Source organism: Anas acuta, chromosome 8 (assembly GCF_963932015.1).
Source record: "Anas acuta chromosome 8, bAnaAcu1.1, whole genome shotgun sequence".
Classification (NCBI taxonomy): domain Eukaryota; kingdom Metazoa; phylum Chordata; class Aves; order Anseriformes; family Anatidae; genus Anas; species Anas acuta.
This window is the reverse complement of record NC_088986.1, coordinates 12,568,216-12,583,786: the sequence shown is the minus strand read 5'-3', so window position 1 is coordinate 12,583,786 and position 15,571 is coordinate 12,568,216. Positions and strand designations below refer to the sequence as shown.

Here is a 15,571-nt window from a genome sequence, read left to right as displayed (position 1 = left end):
TTACCCCCAAAAGTTGAGTTCAGAAAAGAAACCTTGTAAAACCAACACCAAGAGAACACCAAATAATATTAACTTCTGCAACTATTAGATCAGCGAGTTGCAGAAAAATAATGCTCACATAAGGTCAAGAACTTCAGCATGATCCCAGTAACCAGCCGAGGAGGTACTGTGACTCAGAGATCTGCCTGACTCATAGCACCTCCTTGGCTTCCTTGAATTCTGGCATGTGGCAACTTACTTTTAGCCCATCACAATCACCCTGCATTTTCTCCACTTTTGGGGAAGTGAATTGAAAGACGGGGGGCAAAACTCAGAATACTCTGATTTACCACATGATCAGCTGTAAGACTGCGCCTGTGGCTGTATAGCATGCATGCTGTATAAGAATAAAATGTCTTACTCCTAAAAGCATGTGAACGGCTGTTAGACAATTGTGCCCAAAATCTTGTTTCTGACACAGTATCTAACAGAATAAATTGTTCCTTTGATCATCACACCTACTTTTGGACATATAAAGTATCAATTACTTTAACCCTATAGCACTGACCTCTATAGTTTAGTATCCTCACCTATGCATTTTATCCATACCATTCAGGTTTGTATAACCTCTATCATATCTGCTGGGTAGATGCGTTATATGAGTCACAGTCTGGCCCTTTACAAGAAAACATGTTTTTTAATTAATGCCAGCCCTGTACACTCAGCTGACATCCTTGAAAGGTGGCTGTGCTCTTTAGCCCATGCATCATCAACTTATTAAAGTTTTAATAGTATAAATATTAAGGTTTATTACTGAATTTAATGAGACTGTAGCTATTGGTTTAGAGGGATTTGGGTACAACTGAGACCTGTGGAACAAAGGAGTACACTAACTCAGTGCTATATGTGGGAGAATGTGAAGCCAGTGCAATTACAGTGGCAACCAGAAATCAATAAACAAGCCTTTTCAGGATGGAGCAATGCTATGGCAGCTGTTCTATCACCTGCAGGGCTGAGAGAGCTTAAACACACTAAAACCTCACCTGCTCATTAAATGATCAAATTATAAGTTGTCACACAGCTTTAGTGAGTTGTAAACAATTTAGATCCATGCACAGCAAATCTATAAGTAACGTGGAACTGGGTCCAAATTTATTTCCATGTTTTATAAGTTTATTAGGTCTTTTAATATTTTTGATCTAACTTTTAAGTTCATTTAAAAAAAAAATAGTAAACCATTCATCTTCCTGTTTCATTAAAAGCATTTTGATACAGCTGTTCATCCTAAAACAGAAATAGTATTCTCCTGACGTATTAGACACTGAAGACAGCTTTAAAGTCTCCAACCAAAATCTTGTGTTTCCAACAGATTAAACTACCTCATGTTGCAAAGTCTTTGTAAAGAAATTGTACTGAATAATTCTACAATTCACCAGCCATCAGCATTTCATATAAGTTGTTTGCCTCTTCTGAAAATCCCTCAGTATAGACCATATCTTGTAGCTTGTAAAAAAAAAAAAAAAAAAAAAATGGTTTAAAATGGTTTACAGAGCTGGATTATGACAGCCCAAGAACAGAAGCAATGAGGACTCTGTGGAAAGTTTTCAACCAGCTGCTTTCCTTCTTAGACCAAGGAAGTTCCAAATTTCAATTTCCTGTTGTCAGTGGATCATTCCTGCCATTATTTCAATGAACACATCCTACATGACTATTGGAAACACTGTATGCCAGGTTTCCTAAGCAATTCCTTAAGACCCATTCTCATTTCTTCCTCAATCCCTCCCTTTTCTTCACAGAGTTTAGCCTTTTTTGGGGTTGTGATTCATATTTAAATTATTGCATATTGCAGTAACTTATCTCTTATATTGTTTAATGGCTTCTTGAAGCCATAGTCAAAATATACTCCAACATTTGTCTCAAGCATTCCCCACAAAAGCTATGTGGTCTTTCATAGCTTCCTACTACTTCATTTTGCTATCAAGTTCATTAATGTCAGTAATGATTTCTGTGGCATTCCTTGCATTGTGTCCTCTCCCTTCTTTTCTTCTTCAAAATGTCTCATTAATGTCTCATTATTTATGGAAATTTTAAAACTCTGTATTTCCCCCTCCCTGACACCTTTGATGCTTCTGCCACTGGAAGAAAAAAAAAAAAAAAAAAAAAAAAAGCTTTTATGGAAGGTTTATCATCATTTCTTATTGTAGCTTTGTCGTCTCCTGTTTCTGTTCCTTCTTTTGTTCCATCAATTCCTCTTTACATAGTTCTTTCTTATGTAAAATCTTTTTCATTTGAGATTTTGGCAAATCGTGCAAACTCCAAGATGGAATCTTTTCTTTTTCACCACATGCACAACCACATTCTGACCACAATTCTGTGCTAACAGCAGAATAAAGCAACTAGGTAAGGAACTAATGTTAAGAATATAATGAAAAGCCATTACAAGATTTCAGTTGGCTTTCTTCCTGGATTTTAAGAGTAAATCATTACACTTTAATTATGAAAATAATATATTGACATTTTACAAGAAAAATGATTTACTAAAATACAACCATAGCCACAAGGGTCTTAACACACTAATTTGACTATGCACAACATATTTGTTATTCACAGAAACTGTCATACAATGATAAAGGCAGTAATCTAATAATCCAATAAATAGTAATAATTTAGTTACATGGGTTTATTAGCAATGGAGAGTGTCAGAAAGAAATTGAAACAGAAAAAAGTGGTGAAAGGCTTAGAAGCAGGAAGTAACCTGTGCTCAGATCTCCCTGTTAGGTGGTACCTCAAACTCTAGACTATAGCTTATGCTTCTTTGATCCAAAAATCTCAAATCATATTCCAGAAAGTAGCACATCTTTATGGAAAGCCTAAATTTCTTAGATCTTTCTCCTGGGAAGCTCTTGGCCTAATTCCATTTAATCAAGAGAAACAACTAAATCTAGTTTTTCTAAAGTTTTTGTTAGCTTTTAGGTGCTGTACTTAAGCAGTTTTTCAGCATCATCATCAGCAGGATGCACTATGCAGACTCAGAAAAAGCAAGTCAGTAACTCAAGCAAAATTTCCATACTCATTTAGTTGTAATTCTGCATAATCTTTTTATTCAGGGAAGCATTTTTAAAGGAAAACAGATATTAAAAAGCCTGAGTGATTATGCTTGCTTTTCTCTGTTGAGAACGTCACCAATATGGCTAGTTTATCTTGCATGATGTAATAATATTCTTAAATTAAGTCAGAAGCGGGTTGAAGTGAAATATCAAACTGTATGTGGAAAATTGACAAAATATATTTATTACCAGAGACTGAAAGTTTAGACAGCAGTAAAGACAGATTAAAATAGCACCTCTCTTAAAGAATAAAAATAACAATGTCATAAAACTTATGCGAGCAAGGAACAAGAGTCTTTGAGCAAGCAGGCAGCAATGAATTTCACAGGAAAAGCACAAAAGAAAGAGATTTCAAACCACTACAATCACTAAAAGTAATGATATAAAGAATTGCAACTATATTTTCCTCTGAAGCAAAATTGCCACTTAAATCAGTGGAAACTGTCTCTAGGGAAAAATCTGAAGTGTTGGAACAAATTGAAAACATATTTTTGAAAAGCTCATCAAGGAAGCAAGAAGAAATGATTTGGTGTATTCTAGGTACTGACAATAAACGGTTGTTTTGAAAGCTTGAAATTACTTTTTTTTTTTATTCTTCCATCTTCACTTAATTAGTCATTATGGCCTTGATTTTGCGAGGTATTTATGCAGACTGTGAATAGAGAAAAAAACAGGCCTCAGAAAACTCTTATTCCCCATGCTAAATAGTATTTTAAAATAAGGACTCAGATCTGAATTCAAGTGTTGTTAAGGTGAAGTGAGAGACAATGGCATTCCTTTGAAGCAAAAGCTTAATATAAATTTGGTCCTGAAATAGTTGCCAACGTAAATTGATTATTTTTGTGGTATTGAGATCACAGGAATGGGAGTCATTACTAGGTGGAAGCAAAACAAAAATTTCCATCCATATTCTGAAGAAAGTGGCCGTTATTTAGCCATGTCAGAAAGGAATTAACTATAGGGACTTACATATTCATCCCCCAGTTTTACCTGCTCCCCCGCTAGGCCATCGCACCTCCAGACTAACCAGCTGTGCTTCTCTCAGTCTCCATGCTGGAAATTACCATTTCTTAAGATGCACAGACCATAAAAAATTGCCATACATGGCTTCACGAGACTAAGGAAAGTGGGACTAACCTCAATCCTTTTAACCTTATTTTCTTGATCTATGTACTATGCCAGTGATGACTAAATCTGTTACTTAGATTCTATCCTCAAGAGTACTATTATTTACACTGCTTTTTATCTGCTCACTCCAACAACGGCCATGGTAGAATTCCTATTATATTGCCCTTTATCTGCTCACTCCAAGAATAACCATGATAGATTTCCTACTTCATGACTAACAGATAATTTTGTCTCTTTTTCTTTTACGGCTTAACCTTCAAGAAAATCACTAAGGTCTTAAGACTACAAAAGGACAGAGCAGTACAATAATTTGTTGCTGTGACAGCAGGTTCCAAACTCCTGTTCTTCAGAAAAATTAACAAAATGAACTGTAGATGCTTGACATTAATTTTCTATTGAATACGCAATAAATCTAACAAAGAAAAAAATAATTCTCTGATATGTTGCTCAACACTCCATATGTCTTCTCCAAGACTGAAACACTGCCATAAACTTGGGCAAATCCATAACTAAGTGACTGCAATGAACAGTAAATTCAGCCAATGAAAGAGGACCATCTCTTCTCGATCTAGCACAGCTATTAAAATTGCGGATTCATGTTTACATATTTGATAATGGGAAAGCAAAAGAGAAAATCCTGCAAGAGTAAAATGAGGCTGATAGAATATGTAATGCAGACAATCCATCTCTGACTTTCTGCTACCCGTAAACTAATCTCAAAATTATCTCTAACCTCTATTCTACATATCAATTATCTTGCGTACGTAACCACTGCAAGGCATTGTAAATATAGAGATAAGGCACACCGATACTTTAGTAAGGTACATGAAATGAAAGTTTCAACAACAGCCACTGTCAATGAGAATAAAAAGTTGTCAAAGTCATTGCTAAGTCTTCAAGGCATACCTTGAACAAAGTTTCCAGAGTGCAGCACTTTACTGGGATCTGTCAGAGACAAGATCATCAGACAGGCAGACTATTAACTGAGCTGGATATGTAGTGCCTGTGCTAGCTCGGTTCCACATCGTCTATAATTTCATGCTGTTTTATAGAACTCACCCACCAAAGATATTAAAAAAAAATGGTAACAAGGTGAAGTAATACAAAGATGAAGTAATGCATTTCAATTCTATAAGTGGGTGTCTTTCTGATAAAACAAGGTTCTTAATTAAAATTGGAACTATAATGGTCAACACATTTTCCAGTAGCATTCAAGCTGTGTCATTTACTGACAGGTACGTGACTATCTTGCAGCAGCTCAGTGTGATGAAACAAGGATTTTTCATCTGCTTTAGTAAATCTTTTTTGTTGCTGTTTTTTTAACTGAAAACTTTCCTATTTTTCCATTAAGATCCCCATGGGGGGGGGGGGGGGGGGGGAGGGAACACTAAAATGTTTACAAACTCGCTCATCTTCAAAGCAATAAAATCAGCTCCCCGTATGCCTGAGGTAAAACAAGTATAAAATATTTGAAAGATTAGGTATTTGGGGAAGCACAAGATAACTAAAACAATAGTTTTAGCACTTAGTAAAAAACGAGCTATTAGCAACAGGTTGAAGAACAGCATTCTAAATAGTGGCTTGCTGTTTTGAAATAAAAGGTGATAATTCCCACAATCATTTTATGAGGCAAAGATCTGATTTTTGAGAGTATGGTCTTGACATTCTAAATCTGCATCATAAAACCTCACTGCAAAGGCTGAGAATTTGCTTTCATTTTTTTTCTATTTCCACTTTTTTTTTTTTTTTGAAAAGAGAAGGTTCTAATTTTATCAAAATGTCTATGATTTAAAAGCAACCAAAAAAAATGTTTAGACCACATTACAAACAAGTTGGTTTTGATACTTTTAACTTTTCCATAAAGCTGCAGTTTGATGGATAAAGAATTTTTTTCCTGACATTTTCAGAAATACCAGTGGAAAGAAATACAGAATTCTTCAAGGATTTAATAAATACTATGTGAATTCCATTTTTAAATGGGGACCTATCCAGACTATCCACTCCAGCTGAGACAAATGGCATCTTCTCAGTCTAGTTATTAACAAATGGTTGTAAAGCTGTATTATCCCCTAAGTCCATAAATGAATAAAAGGTATTTCACAGAATTACAGAATTGTCTAGGTTGGAAGAGACCTCAAGATCATCCGAAGTCACTACAGCCTCCTTTAATGTACTTATAAAGAGTGATAAGGTCACCCCTGGACCTCCTCTTCTCCAGGCTGAACAAACCCAGCTCCGTCAGCTGCTCCTCATAGGACTTGTTCTCCAGACCCCTCACCAGCTTTGTCGCCCTTCTCTGGACTCTTTCAAGCACCTCCATGTCCTTCTTGTAGCGAGGGGCCCAAAACTGAACACAGTACTCGAGGTGCGGCCTCACCAGAGCTGAGTACAGGGGGACAATCACTTCCCTAGACCTGCTGGCCACACTGCTTCTTATACAAGCCAGGATGCTGTTGGCCTTCTTGGCCACCTGAGCACACTGCTGGCTCATATTCAGCCGACTATCAACCAATTTGTACCAATTACAATAAAATAAAATAAAATCTGATAGCTTTGTCTAGACACATGAATTATGCAAGTATATCTATAATTAAAATATACCACTATAGTCAATGCTAAAAAAAGCATCAGTCAAATATCTGTTTATAGAGACAGATAAAACAGCTGCGGATATTGCCCCAATCTAGTCTCCCACCTAGCACCTCCTGACCCGCAATAGCATGTTGGGCAAGTATTCTTCATCGGCTTCCCTTTGAAGAAACCACAGCTTAAACAAATTTTCCATTGTAACTGATCCAAGGTCACACATCTGAGCTGTGCTAAAAAGACTTAAATCCCAGATGAACCCCAAGACTGAGGGTGAAGGAGCTACAAACCAGATCCACAAACCTGTCTAGGAGGAAGCCTAAAATTTAATACACATCTCTGAAATATTTATGTTACGTTTGTTTGTAATACCATATGGAGGTTTATCAGAGATGAAGAGATATGAAGAGCGAGGAACAAGCTAAGAAAACAAGTAAAATTTAGTACATTTTTTGATATTGATAACAACTGCAGGCTCAACAGCTTATAGCAATCAGTTGTATAGCAGCAAAAGTAGAATACAATCAAAAAACAGGCAACATAAATTTCTTTACAAAACAGCTTTGTTTTGGGAAAGAAGCCCAAAATGTTTCAGAAAGGTGTTTCCTCTCAATGAAGGAGTCTGAGTTCAGGCTTCCAGAATACACAGACCACAGCTGCAGGCCTGATCCAGCCAGAAGTATACAATTAATTGTCTCAGTAATAAGTATATCACTCAATTTCTTTTCTCCACACAATTTTTATGACTAACAAGAGTGCTGCTGCCCTTTACAAATGTGATATCACCTTTAGAGTATCTATTAAGTTCCAGAAACTGGAGTCTGATAATATTTTAAATAATGCTAATAATATTGCTTCTTCTTCGCTTGCATAAACCATAGGCTTGATGTTTTTTTTCCTTACTCAGCCATACAGCCAAGGTCTATGTTTTCCAGTCTCTCAATTATTTCACAAACAAAAAATAACATTCACTGATACCAGCTGTACCTACTCCAAAATCTTGTTGCTTGTCCCAGTATTGTGGCTCTCTTGTCATTTTGCAGTCAGCCCCTTTGATACCTGGGCTGCCTTTCTGTGGCTACACAGGTCTAGGAAGGCAGGGGACAGCTCAATGAGCACACAGAATGTCTCTCAGCATGAGAGCAGAGGCACAAAAATGGCACCCACCCAAGCCCAGAAAACAAATAAACACAGGAGATAGGGAACAAAGCCTAGTCTAATCAAGTTAATATGTGCTTTCATGGGCCTTTATCCATCGAAGAATCAAATATGTACTCGCTTTAAGACACAGTTAAAATTAATTGTGTGCTTATACACTTTGCACATAAAACAAGACTGGTCCCCTGAATTAGGTGTTAAAGCTCCTTAAGCAATCATGGAAAGAATGAGGCTCATCAGGGTGGATTCAAAACAACAAAATGCAGAAGCAAGCATCTTGTGTAGCCAGGAGTTCCAGGAAGAGCAAACTCAAAGAAAGTGCCTCCAGAAAGCCTCCCCACACGTGGGCTGGGTAATAAAATCCATTCAGAGGAGAGGAATTCCTAGGAATGGATGTTAACAGGGGCTCAAAGACTTAGACCTTTTCAAAACAAAGCAATGCAGACAGATCCTTCTCCTTTCAGAATGCCTCTCTCTTTCCTGCCACTTGGTAGCTGAGAACAAGGCACAACCGTCATGACTGTACCAGGGCTCCATGCAGGCAGTGACCATGAAAAGAGTAATCTTGTTAAGAGACCAGAAACTGTCACACACTGAAGATGACAAGAAGAACAGATGTTCAGGCAAAGGCAGAGGAGGCTGCTGATTGACGGAGAACAGCACACAAGATGCATGTTCCTTTTACACAGACACAGTTTTCTGTCAGACATCAGCTTTGGTAAATTCTCCCAGAAGCTGCCCTAAATCAAATTCCAGGACACATCAGTAATGTCCTGCACTTGATGCAGCCAAGGTCCCTTGGAACCATGCCCTGAAGTTACTCCACATGTTATCTACTGAGTTTCATATCCTGGAGAAGAAACAGTGCTGCTTTATCTGTGGCTAATCAATCAAACTAGACCCAGAAATTATGGTCTCCAGAAATATATCTAGCACAAAGTGATTGATGCCTCCTGTCTGATCATTAAACCTGTGAAAGGATGAAATTAGAAGGTGCAGATGTAAACATCTACAGGGTTCTGAAGTAGGTACCTAGATTGTACCTCAGTCCCATTATAGCATGAAAAAATTCTTTCAGGACTCAGCCATACTCCCTAAGAGATTATAAAATTTGTATGATATTCCCCAGCACCAGCTGACTCTGTAGGTGAGTTCAGTTAAACTTCTCCCAGACAAAAAACAGCCATCTCCATTTGGCAGCATAAAAACTCTGCAGGCATCTGTGCACAAAGTCTTCTCTCCAAATCAGTACTCTAAGGACTCAGGTGGCATATAAGCCTTGTCCAGATGTGTAAAAATATTAGCTATTTGACACTAGATCATAATTTCTGATTTGTAAACCATGATTTATAAAAAGCATATTTTTTTTTATCAGTAGAGCTTAGATATGAGTTGCACTGCAGAAGGACAACATGCTTTCTAGCTTGGGACTGGTTTCCAGTAGGCTATTGTTAGGTCTTGTTCTCAATCAAAATACCACAAACACTATCATTCTTCTCAAAGTGGAATCATGATCTTAAAACGCTATTTTAAACTAAAAGGCTCTAGAGGAAAATTTTCCAGGGATTCTTTACTGCACCTTAAAGCTTTCATGTGTAAACCTACACAGTGCTTGTAACACAGACCAAGAGTTACAGCTGGAAGCTAACCCTGGCCTCACTTGGTCACCCAACCATAGCAGCTCTGCCCCTCTGACAGTAACTCTTGGACTAGAATTCCAGCAATGCTGAGCTTCTCAAATTACAACATGGTGGCTAAGAAAATGCATCACCTCACCTTATTCCAGGAAGCCAGGGGTTGCCCCATTTAATTACTCAACAATTTGGCTAAGCTGCTCTTCCCCAGACAACATTAATCTTTCCCTACTGCTCAGATGAACTATTTATTTATCACCGTAGATAACATCTAAATTTTACAGCAGGAAACTTTTGACATTGCTGAGGTCATAAAAGATAGAAACCCATTTGCTCATTGAAGTTTTCCATGCTAACTTTAAACTGAGTATTGGAATGCATTTTAATTATTTTAAATAATTTAATAAATACAGAAGCTGTTCTGAAAAAGCCACATCTCAAGAATAACTTGTCTACCTTTATTTGAGTTCAAGAAGTCTTTGGACAATGCTCAGACACACAGTCTGATTTTTTGGGTGGTCCTTTGGGGACCCAGGAGTTGGACTTAATGATCCCTGTGGGTCTCTTCCAACTCAGGATATTCTATGATTCTATGATTTAACAATGTATTTTCTTTCCAAGGCAGACCTCAAGATTAAGGAAGCAAAGCCACAATGGAGAGGCTGAGAGAACTGGGGTTGTTTTGTCTGTGGAAAAGGAGGCTCAGAGCCTCAGAGCTCTCATCACTCTACAATTACCTGAAAGGAGGTTGTAGAGAATTGGGTGTTGGTCTCTTTTCTCAGGTGACAAAGGAAATGGCCTCAAGTTGCACCTGGAGAGATTTAGACTGAATATCGAGAAGAATTTATGCACAGAAAGAGAGGTTAGGTGTTGGAACAAGCTTCCAAGGGAGGTGGTGGAATCACCATCCCTGGAAGTATTTAAGAGCCATGTGGACATGAAGCCTATGGCCATGGCTTACTGCTGGACTAGCAGTGCTAGGTTCATGGTTGGACTTAATGATCTTAAGGGTCTTTTCCAATCTGAATGAGTCTATTATTCTAAAATCCAATTTGGGGGCAGCTGGCCTTACACCATGCTAAGATCTGAATAAAATAATAATAATAAAAAAACTTTATAATTTTTTTTCACAGCAATTTAAATAATTTACCTTGCTTAAAGGTATTGGCTGAGGCTGGCCACCTCTTTGGCAACTTCTTAGTTGTGCAAAGCTTACTTGAGCTTACTTCTACAGTTTAGCAACTGTTCTGGTAATGCAGCAACTGAGAACCACTGCTAATACTCTTTCATTTTACTGGTTGTTAAGCTTTGAATTTTATAATGTTCTCCATTTGCTGATGTCTTTAGTAGCGCAGCTGAACTCATTTTACACTCACTTGTCAGATTATTATGACTCATATATCTGCAAATTGTCCTTGTGCTTTGTGAGAATTCTGCAGCATGGCCATTCTGACATTTTCAATACATAATTATGTTTTGGTCTAAGCATTTAACATGAGCTTACTTTTCATATTTTATTAGGACTTTTACAGAGCAATTAGCATGCTCACCTAATCACAGGTTGATCTCTAAGCAGTTGAGTCAGTTCTTTGTATAAAAGATTTTTAACTATAAAAAATTATGATGACTTGTAAAAATGAGATAAACTGCCTTAGAGAAGCACTTTGTATTAAGACATAAAAAGACCCTCTTAAGCTAACATTACAACAAATAAAACATGTTTTTTCCCCATTGGGATGGTCTAATGAGACTTATTAATAAGGACTGCAGCTGACAAGGCTCAGCCCAAACTGAACAGCAGAGCAGTGTTACTCTAAGTGACAGAGTTAAATAAGGTTGAACATTGAAATAACTTTTTTGTAGCACCAGTCATGGCTCCACAGGTTAACGAGTGAAGAAGTTTTGAATTTTAAACACCGGAGTTCACCAAAGAACATTTTTTGCAAAATTCTGAATCAAGTTGCAAGAAAATAGCATACAGCTGCTATATATGAGCATATGAATTTGTACATTCTTGTTGGATACGTATGAGGTAGCTAAAGGTAAGCATATGGACATGTTTTTGGAAGTATAACTTGCATTTTGGCATACAAAGTATTAGTTTCGCTTTGGTAATTGCATGGATGTCCGTATTTAACCAATGAAGATGAAGGATTGGCACTGTTATTCTTCAGAAATATCACTGGATCTTTAATTATCTCTGTTGTCCAAGGATTTGTTGTTCTACATCTGAGTCAAAACAAGAGGACCACAAGCAGTCTTGTACTTCCTAATGTCCTTCTGCAATTCCATTTCTGCTAGAAACAGAACAGTACAAAATAAAGCAAAGCTACTACAGGAAACATCACTTCCTGAAAGACTATTCTACAAAGTTCTTAAAGAATTCAATTTCACCTCATGACCATGTGATCTGTAAGCTTTGACATAATCACAGCTCAGGGCAAAAGGAAAAAAGATAAATGTTAATATATATATATATATATAATGTAAAAGTCTTTAATCCTGGAAGATTAAATGATGTTCTGTTCATAGTCAGCTAATTAAGTAAAAATAGTTTTACATGAACACCAGAAGAAGAAAAGTCCTTTAAATTATACTGTTCTTTCTGTACTAACTGAGGAAAAAAGCACCCCAACACGTTTAACAGCATCACTCCAATGAAATTAAAGCTGCTCAACTGCAGAGACAGGCACACTTAAAATCAGATGGAAATCCAAATACCTGTTTTGAGAAGCAGCTTTGTAGAACTAACCCCTAATGCTTGAATGAGTCTTGTTTTCTTCTCCCTCTGAAATGCAAATATTCTTTTAGCTTTAAAAAATAAATTAATAAATAAATAACAAGTTACTTTTCCATGACTATTGAAAGAGAAGAGCTGTATCTATCTTCCAATGCTCACTGAACAGATAGAAAATCTCTGTCCTACAGAGACACTGAAGAGGAATAATCCACCCATGAAGCTGCAGCACTGACTTTACCATAGCTCTCAGCTCTGCTGAGGACTTTCCCAACTCCTGCTGACTGATCCACAGTCCCCCAGAACAGGGAGGAAATTTCCTCAGCACAGGACACTGGCACACCCAGAAACAAGTATCAGAAAGCCTTTATCTCTCCTCTCTCCTGCCCCTCTCTGCCTTGTGAGGGACTTGGTTCTAGAGGCACTAGAGACTAGAGGCAGAGCAGGACCCTAAGGATAAGAAGAAAGGCTTTCCCTTATGGTTACGCTTTCCACAAATTGTAATCTAGTTGAATAATCTGAAGCAGAAAACCCACCCCTTTCTTCCTTCCCACATCCCATACACAGCTTAATTAAATTATCAACAACCTAATGTGTTTCACATTTCTGGTATGCTTTTTCTTAAAAGAAAGTAAAAGGCACATACTGTGGCTTTCAGCTGTCAGTAATAACCAAGCACAGTATTGTATCCAAGGATTAGCCTATTTGAGGCTTTATCAGGAAACTACACAATAATTAATTGGCCATAACACTGAGTTTTTAAACAGAGCTCAGGTCATGTTACAAGAAGGAAAACAGAGTTAGTGACTGCTCCAGAGACCACTTAAGTCAGTAGGAGACTTTAGATCCTTATTCCTTTAACATAAAACTGATTTCCCACAAGTTGTATATGAAGACTGTTATATGAAATTAGTACTCAGACAGTATTTATATATCACACTGATATTTTCCAGATGTAAATTTCGATACTCCAAAGGAGGAAAAAAAAACTCAGCTAATTCAGTGAATCCTCAAAGTAAACCTCAGTGCTGTTTATTTTCTAACACATTCCCTTTGGCAATGCTAACTTCAACTCATAAACAACAGGGTTGTATCCCAGAGAATGCAGTGTGCCCTCAGCCACAACTGAAATCAATAGGAGCAGAGCACCTGGCAGAAAAATGTCCATAATCAACACCATTTGGAAAGCCATAATATGAGATTACTAACTCTTGGCACTTAAGAAAGAGTATGAGGTGGTCCAGAATGGAAAATTTGCCCAAATCAAATACATGTGTTGGCATATACCATTACCCTGCTGATTAAAAAAGAAAAAAAAAAAAAAAGTAAAAGTTTATTCTTAAAACCTTCCTAGAATTGTCCTGTGTTTTAGGAATAATTTGTGTTTACTCTTTAGCACAGATTCTGTGCAAACTATTTATATTCAGTTGTGCAGATCAGAACCATGGTATAAATTCATAACTGCATCTCATTCTAAAAAAGCCATACTTAATTTGACATGACTGCCCTTTGGAAGTTAGTGGGACTGTTCATGCACTTAAGCAAATAAGAGCAAAAAATACAGAATCATTTGCAGAGTCATTCCTTGCATAAATTGAATGACTTTCTTGTTAGAAAGAGGAAAATAATTTGAAAGGAAGAAACATTCTGAGGTAAAACAATCAGAAAATGGCTAGAATTCTTCTTTTAATCAGTTTTTAACTGAAAACTGCAAACATGATGTACTTTTACTCTGAAGAAACTTTCTTCTCTCTAGTACATGGTATAATTCAGTGAAAGAAAATACACTTGACAGTCTCAGACTCTCTCTTCTAACCACCTCATTTTTGATTGTATTTTATTCAGATTGAGTAATCACCTTCATCCTTTTGCTGAGATCATTCCTCTCTCCTTTTAGTCAGAATTCAGCTCACCTCACAAATACAGCACACCTCAGCACAGGAAATATATGCTAGCATTTCTTATTCTAGTTGAAGCGTCCAGTGTCCTAGACAGGAAATTGCTAAATATCATTCAACTTACTAACATATGCATTTTGTTTGAGAAGTTATTGTTTCTTCAAGGCTATGAAGACTTACACGTTTTCATTCTAAAATCATGGAATACAAATAAAACACACCAGGATTACCTGCTGCTGCTAAAAGGTTGGCCTGCAATACCTGTAACTGATAACATCTCTTGTTGACATGGGGGAAGGGGCAGTTGTAAAACAATAGATGCACATAACTTTACAGATTACATTTCCTGAGAGGAAAGAGAGAACAAAACTAAATGACTCTATTTGTAATTTTGTCTCCCTCATTACAAGCCTTCATTACAACATTTCTGTTGTGTCAGCTTACTGATTTCTACTGATGACCACCATCCTGTGATCCTGTGTACACTAAAATAACATCGTATGCCAATTACATGAAGTAATGTGGTAACTTCTTCAATATGCTGCTTACTTTGACTAAAATACTGCTTTAGAGCCAGTTTTTCTGTAGGCTACATGGCGACCTGTTTTGTTTTGTGCAACAGTTAAATGATTCACTGGGTCTTTCATCCTGTAGTAGTCTAATTTAATTTAAAAAATAATAATAATTAAATAAAAAAAAAGTTAACTTGCTTTTATACAGCCATAAAATAGGTTTTTTTCTATGCCAAATAGAATGTTTCATATTAACAACTTAAGATTATAAAGCTAGCAAAGAGCATTGGCCAGCTTGTCTAGATGCAGTCAAATCTTCCTGTTTAGAAATGTTCTCTTTCAACTTTAAATGCTGCAATGAAGTCCAACTCAACCTCACGCCTAAGCTTTTATCAACTCTTCTCAATGATGTTGTCCAGCATCTATTTTATTGCTAACACCATGAAAAGAAAGTGTAAATGCATTCAGTATCTTCCTTTAAAATGATAATGCAAGTACACCACATCTCCCACCAGTCATCCTCTGTTTGTGAAGAGAAGGTATAGCGGGGCATCTCCCCTGGTAGGCTCACTAACCAGCTGCGCCAGGAAGCTATCTTCCACACTCTCCAGAAACCTCCTAGACTGCTTTCTCTGGGCTGTGTTGTGCTTCCAGGATATATCTGGGAAGTTGAAGTCCCCCACAAGAACAAGCGCTGACAATTTCACAACTTTTGTCAGCCACCTGTAGAACCCATCATCAGTCTCCTTAACCTGGGTTGGCAGTCTATAACAGAACCCCACCAGGATGCTTCCCTTGTTGGCCTTCCCGCTGATCCTAACCCATAGGGACT

General features: G+C 37.2%; 1 protein-coding gene and 1 long non-coding RNA gene across 8 annotated transcripts in view; both read right to left on the bottom strand.

The window, feature by feature from the left end:
- PTGFR (prostaglandin F receptor) overlaps positions 1–15,571 on the bottom strand; it is a 100,541-nt gene that overhangs the window by 69,873 nt on the left and 15,097 nt on the right. The window lies entirely within an intron of this gene.
- On the bottom strand, positions 10,923–12,863 carry LOC137860410 (uncharacterized). Of its 2 annotated transcripts, none has more exons than XR_011098890.1 (3): positions 12,571–12,863; positions 12,314–12,380; positions 10,923–11,889 (listed from the first exon to the last, which is right to left on the bottom strand). It is a non-coding gene; the product is annotated as an uncharacterized lncRNA (long non-coding RNA). The 2 variants fall into 2 exon arrangements; XR_011098891.1 differs by having other exon boundaries at positions 10,923–11,886; positions 12,571–12,862.